This window comes from Nicotiana sylvestris, chromosome 3, assembly GCF_000393655.2.
Source record: "Nicotiana sylvestris chromosome 3, ASM39365v2, whole genome shotgun sequence".
In the NCBI taxonomy this organism is placed as follows: domain Eukaryota; kingdom Viridiplantae; phylum Streptophyta; class Magnoliopsida; order Solanales; family Solanaceae; genus Nicotiana; species Nicotiana sylvestris.
Genome location: NC_091059.1, coordinates 207,849,577 through 207,856,919, shown reverse-complemented (window position 1 = coordinate 207,856,919; position 7,343 = coordinate 207,849,577).

The window sequence follows — 7,343 nt, the reverse complement described above, 5'->3', positions numbered from 1 at the left end:
TTGATGATTTGTTAATATTTGGCTCAAACATGAATGTTATTAGAGAAACTAAAAGCATGCTTAGTAGCCATTTTAACATGAAAGATTTGGGTGAGGTAAATTTCATTCTTGGAATGAAAATTACTAGAACATGTGATGGAATTTTTCTTGACCAATCACATTATGTTGAGAAAATTTTGAAAACATATAATTTTATTGATTGCAAGCATGTTGTAACCCCTTTTGATTCAAGTGTTCACTTATTTCCTATACAAAGCGACAATGATGTGATAAATCAAAAGGAATATGCTAGCTTAATTGGACGATTGAGATATGTGACTGATTGTACTCAACTTGATTTGCATACATAGTAGGAGTACTTAGCAGGTTTACAAGCAACCCGGGTAATGAACATTGGCATGCCATAACAAGAGTTATGATGCATTTACTTGGTACAAAAACATATGGCTTATTTTATAAAAAAAATCTTGTTATACTCGAAGGATTTTCTGATGCAGATTGGAACACTTTATCTGGTAATTTATATTCTACTACAGATTATATTTTTATTTTGGGAGGTGGTGCGATCGAAAAAACAAACAATAATTGCTAACTCTACCATGGAGGCTGAGCAAATTGCTTTAGCTTCACTTAGTGAGGAAACGAATTGGTTGAGAGATTTATTATTTCAAATTCCTTAATTTGAAAAACCAATTCCTCCTATTTTAATTCATTGTGATAGCACTGATGCAATTGGTAGATCGTTATTACAATGGTAAATCCAGACCTATAACGAGAAAACACAGCACTATGAGATCATATTTAACAAGTGGTACCATTAATGTCGATTATGTTAAATCTTGTGATAATCTTGCAGATCTACCGACTAAGGCCTTAGCAAGAGAAATGGTCTAGAGCACATCGAGGGGGATGGGATTAAAGCCTATAAACGCATGAGTCATATATGAGGAAATTCAATCTGGGGACTAGAGATCCTATAACCGAGTTCAATGGGAAGAACGAATCATATGATGGCTTGGTTTGAAGGCTATTCTAGACCGTCAAGTTCGTTAGTTGAGATTGAAGAGTTTTCCTTCGGTTCATGTTCAGTGGAAAGGTCAGCCTCCCGAGGCATCGACCTAGGAGTCCGAGTTCGATATGCGAAGCCGTTATCCTCATTTATTCCCCGACTCGGGTACTTCCTTCTTCTGTCCGTTCAAGGACGAACGGTTGTTTAAGAGGTGGAGAATGTGACGAACCAAAGGGTCATCACCTATTTTCTTACCCATTATGTGCTTTTGAGGCCTTGAAAGTCTCATTTAGAGTCGATTCGATTTGCGTGCGCAGTCCGGGCGCGTAGCCGGAAAGCTTAAATATGAAATTCTGCTAAAAATGTTAAGTCATTGACTTTAAAATGAATAAATTTGACTTCGGTCAATATTTTGGATAAACGGACCCGGACCCATGATTTGACGGTTTCAGAGGGTTCGTAGGAAAATATGGGACTTGGGCGTATGCCCAGAATCAGAATCCGAGGTCCCTAGCCCAAGAAATGAATTTTTAAGTGAAATTATTTTCAGAAATTGTTTAAGGAAATCTAAAGTGAAAACTAATTAGAAAGTAATGGTATCGGGCCCGTATTTTAGTTCCGGTGCCCGGTACATGTCTTACATATGACTTGAGTCATTCCTGTGAAATTTGGTTAAAAACGGACGTCGTTTGACGTGATCCGGACCTTAATTGAGAAATTTGATGTTTAAAAGAGTTTTGAGAAATTTTATTGATCTCGAGGTTTAATTCGATGCTCATGATGTTATTTTGGTCATTTGAGTACACGAATATGTCCGTAGGATATTTTTGAGGTTGTGTGTATACTTGGGTTGGAGTTTCGAGGGCTCGGGTGAGTTTCGAGTGGGCTCCAGAATGCCTTAGGCTTAGAAACGTTGGTAAGTGATTTTTAACGTTGGTAAGTGATTTTTAACTCATTTTCTTCACTTCTTAACATCTTTTAACATGATTTCAACTTCAAATCAAAGATTTTCATGGAAGAAATTGGGTGTTTTGGGTAGAACCTAGGTTTTTTAAAATTGGGGATTTAGACCTCAATTTAAGATCCGATTTCAAAATAAATTATATATTTGGATTCGTGGGGGAATGGGTAATCGGGTTTTGGTCCGAACCTCGGGTTTCGACCACGTGGGCCCGGGGGTGATTTCTGACTTTTGGGTAAAATTTTAGAAAACTCATTTTCATGCATTGGGGTTGATTCATTTAGCACTTATTGATGTAATTAAGTAACTCGTGACTAGATTCGAGCGGATTGGTGGTGGAATCAAGGGGTAAAGCTATAGTTGAGACTTGAGTGGTGATCAAGGCATCGAGGTAAGTGTTTGGTCTAACCCTAGCTTGAGGGATTAGGAGTTGAGTCATACTTGCTACTTGCTTCTTGTTGAGTACGACATATATGCATGATGACGAGTATCTATACATTGGTGTCAAGCATGACCGTGAGTCTTAAATTGAAAGTTGTTGTGTTCTTAAATGATACTTGGGTGCTTTACTTAATGATCTTCTATGATTGAGCATTTTCAATAATTGAACTGAGTACAAGTTGAGTTGATATTGGTTATAGCTGATTCTCCCTTGCCGGGATGACTAATTCAATATTGTTGTTCCCTTGCCGGGAAAATTATAACATTATTGTGTTCCCTTACCGGGAAGTTATTATATTATTTATGTTCCCTTGCCAGGATTTCTTGTGATTGTGTGATGAAATGTAAAAGGGAGCGGGTGGTACGCCTACCACAAGATATAATGAAATGGGAACGGGTGGTACGCCTACCACAAGATATAATGAAATGGGAGCGGGTGGTATGCCTACCACGAGATATAATGAAATGGGAGCGGGTGGTACACCTACCACAAGATATAATGAAATGGGAGCGGGTGGTACGCCTACCACGAGATATAATGAATTGGGAGCGGGCGGTACGCCTACCACGAGATATAATAAAATGGGAGTGGGTGGTACGCCTACCACAAGATATACTGAAATGGGAGCGGGTGGTACGCCTACCACAAGATATACTGAAATGGGAGCAAGTGGTACACCTACCACAAGATATGAGAAATGGGATCGGGTTGCACGCCTGCAACAAGATGAAACTGAAAGTGAAAGTTGCCTTATTTCTCTTTATCCGTGTTAGAAGTTAAATTGTAGTTTCCTTACTATTCTTTGGTATTCTGTTTGATCTGCTACCCCCGGAGCATGTTTCCCCTTTCCCAGTTTTGATTGCTTATTACTTGTTTACTTTTCCGCCATATAGTATATAACTGCACAGGTTTATCTGGAGTCTGGTCCTAGCCTCGTCACTACCTCACCGGGGTTAGGCCAAACACTTACCAGCACATGGGGTCGGTTGTGCTGATACTACACTCTGTGCTCTTTTGCACAGATCCAGGTCTTGGATAGCAGCAGTAGCGCGGGAGCCAGCTTTCAGTCCAGTGAGACACCGAGGTAGCCTTGCAAGCGTCCGTAGGCCCGGCGTCTCCTCTATCTTTATTTCAGTCTGTTATCTCATGTATTCGAGACAAACAGTTTATATATTTTTCTTTCAAACGGTTTTATTTAGTACTCTTAGAAGTTCGTGAGTAATATGACACCAGTTCTTGGGTAGAGGCATATGTTGATTTCCGTATTATTGTTCATTTTCTTTAATTTAAGTCTTCCGTACATTTATTAAATTCCGTTGTTTTCATGCTATCACTGAGAATCATTAAAAGAAGTGATTTGTTAATCAAGTAAGTTGTTAAGGATTGGCTTGCCTAGCTCACATTAGTAGGCGCCATCACGACTCCCGAGGGTGGAAAATACGGGTCGTGACACTTAGTCTGATGAACTTTCTCCTAGGATCAAAATCTTAGTCTGATGAATCTTTCTCCTAAGATAGAAAACCTAGTCTGATGAATTTTCTCCTAGGATCAAAATCTTAATCTAACGAATCTTTCTCCTAAGTTACCAAAAAAGAAGTAGAAAGGAGACCTAGTCTGCTGAACTTTCTCCTAGGATCAAAATCTTAGTCTGGTGAATCTTTCTCCTAAGATAGAAAACCTAGTACGATAAATTTTCTCCTAGGATAATAATTTTTTTTAAAAAAAATAGGCGAAGTCTGAATTTGAAAAAAATGGTCAATTTTTAGTTTTCTTAAGTTATCAATGTTTAGTGTTCTGGAAATCAAAGGTCCCGCCTAGAGAATAGGGTTAGTCTTTACTTTAGTCAAGCTTAGTTTATAGTTTTCCGCAAGTACAATCACTTTTAGGAGACGCACATCCTAGTCGAGACATTAATTTTACTCTCATCATTGCATTTTTCATCAGCAGCGTAGGTGATTTATAGTTTTGCTAACAACTCACAAATCTTCCTAGTGCAAACTAGGGCAGAAAAGTTTCTTTTGTTTTGTCTGTTTTGTTGTAGTATCAGGTGCCCACCTGGAGAACAAGGGAAGACAGTTCAAGTTTTAAGGGAAATCAATTTCAAAGGAAAGCGGTTCAAAATTTCAGCAATCAGGCGCCCACCTGGAGAACAAGGGAAGATAGTTCAAGTTTCAAGGGAAAGCAGTTTCAAAGGAAAGCAGGTCGAGTTCAACAATCCGGCGCCCACCTGGAGAACAAGGGAAAACAACTCAAGTTTCAAAGGAAGACGGTTCAAGTTCAGCAGTCAGGCACCCACCTAGAGAACAAAGGAAAACCGTTCAAGTTTCAAGGGAAAGCAGGTCGAGTTCAACAATCAAGCGCCCACCTGGAGAATAAGGGAAGTCATTTCAGAATTCCATTCAAGTTAGAAGTAGCAGAAGTCCGCGACAAGAATGCAAGTCAATAATCCGAGATGATCAACAGAAGTAATCTCAATCCAGAATAAAAAAAAGAAAAAAGAAAAGGGAAGTGAATCCAAAATGTAGAAGCATAGAAAGATGTGAACTACTCAAGACGTGGTTGAAGTCACAAGCACTACATGCCCGGTCTTGATCCAGAAAGCTAAAGAAGAACGAGCTAGCACCTGCAGCTAACAAGCGCCAAGGTTCAAATCTAAAGTCTGCATGAAGAACCATTCAAGACTCAAGATCAAGCTTCACAAGACTTATAGATAGGAGTAACTCGTAGATGACAGGCTTAACTAGTCTTTTTCATTTTTTGATTTTTGATGTAATAACAGGACCGTTGACCGGAACCTCGGGGGAATGGCACCTCGATCGGCTCTCTACCTCAGTATACTCCATCACTTCATTCACTTCTAAACTACACATGGCCTGATTCCTTTATAGCCAAGGATATGTAGACAGCTCAGATACCAGGGCTCGGTCACATTCTCTTTTCTCTTAGTTTTTGGTCTTTCTAAATAAGGGTCGGGTCAAAAAAACTTGTCTCGTCGTTCTTTGTCTGAAAACTCTTCAGGGCAGCTGTAGACATGTAATTTTTGACCCTCCCTAGAATTTTCACATTTTTAATTTTTAGATATTAGTTTTGGTCTAATAGTACTATTTTCACTATTTTTTAACTTTTACTTTATTTTTATCACAAAAAATAAAAATTACAAAAATATATTTTTCATCTTTAGGTTAAAGTCAATTAGTATATTTATATATATAGTATTATAACATTTGAACATACAAAAAAATTAGTTTCACTCGTAGTATTTAGTTTTATATTTGTTTATTTTAATTTAAAGTGATTTTTACATTTTTATAGATACATTGTATTATTTGATCTTTTAGCCTAAGTTCAAACCCAAAAAAACATAGTCCAATGATCGAAGCCTACCCAGCACTACTATTGAGTAGCGAGAGAGGGTCGAAGCAGCTTTTACCTGATTTAGGATTGGGATCGATTTCCACAGAGAGCTAGATGTTGGAGTCGGGTATCTATCTAATTTAGAGTTGGGTATGTGTTCAAAATTACACTTCTAAACATTTTTGGGTTTTTGTTTTACTTCTACTTTTATCAAACTACAATGGTAAATTAAACTAGAATAAGCTAAGAGTAAAATGTTGCGGGTTGTTCAAATGGTTTAAAAGGCACTAGGGTAGTGACTTTCGCCTAGGTGGTCAATTGACGGATACTTGAGTCTAAGGCATGATTGACATATATGGGGAGTATGATATAACCGTTGCACGATTATACCCACTCTACACCTCTCGGTGGTTCAAGTGATTTTGCCCGAATTGACTTTCTCAAGACCAATTGGGTATGCAAATTTGCACAAGCAATCAAGGTTCAAGTCGGATATTACTCTCTCGAGGTCTAACCCTTTAATTGGGGCTATCAATCTCTTGAGTACGCCCCAATTCCTTGTTGGACCAATTTCAGAGAATCAAGCTTTCTTTCTCAAGAAGAGCTCAAGTCAACTAAACACAAACTAGTGTTTGCAACCACTAATTCAGCAATTAAACATGAAATTAGCCCAAATATCAAATACCCATAGTCAATCTAGCCCTAAAATACAAGATCCATCAATTACCCACACTAGGGTTGAGCCACAACCCTAGCCTATGGGTTTAGTTACTCATAATTAAAGAAGAAAAGCAAGAAATAGATGAAGAAAAACTCATATTAATTAATTACTAAGTTAAACAAGAAGATTCAATGTTGAAATGTAGATAAAATTGCCCAAAATAGCTAAAATATTCGAACCCACGAGCGCAGCTCTCAGCTAAAACTATCTGATGACCTAAAAACGGGGAAAAAAGCTATTTATACTAAGCTGAAAAATCTAGACAAGAATACCCCTACGGGGCTAGTGCGTACAGCAGAAAATCACGTGTAGCCACACTAAGGCTCTAGACTTGAAAATTGAACTCTCTGAACTGGGGAAATGCGGACCGCACAGGAGGACTGTGGCTGCGATGGCCTCTAGTGCGGTTCGCATGAAATGGAGAGCGGACCGCATTGGCTTCAATCTCCGAAAATAGCAAACTCTCTGATCCTTGGTTGTGCAGACCGCACTAAATCGAGTGCGGCCGCAGTAACTTCAGTGCGGACCGCATTAAATCCCATGCGGCCACATTGACTGATTTGCCTGAGTTGCATACTCTCTGAACCTCACTTGTGCGGACCTCACAGAATGGTGTGCGGCCGCACTAGCCTTGTTTTGCCTGAGCATTGTCTTGCCTTGATACTTGTGCAAGTTTCACTCCTTTTTGAGATGATCTTTGACATTTTGTCACTTTGTTAATCAAACCTGCAATCAAGCACAACTTGTGAGCATTTGGGACTATTTTGTACACATTTCTAATCAAAACTTAAGCAAGAAGGAGTATAAAATGTAGCAAAATCCCTAGTTATCAACTCCTCCAAACTTAAGCTTTTGC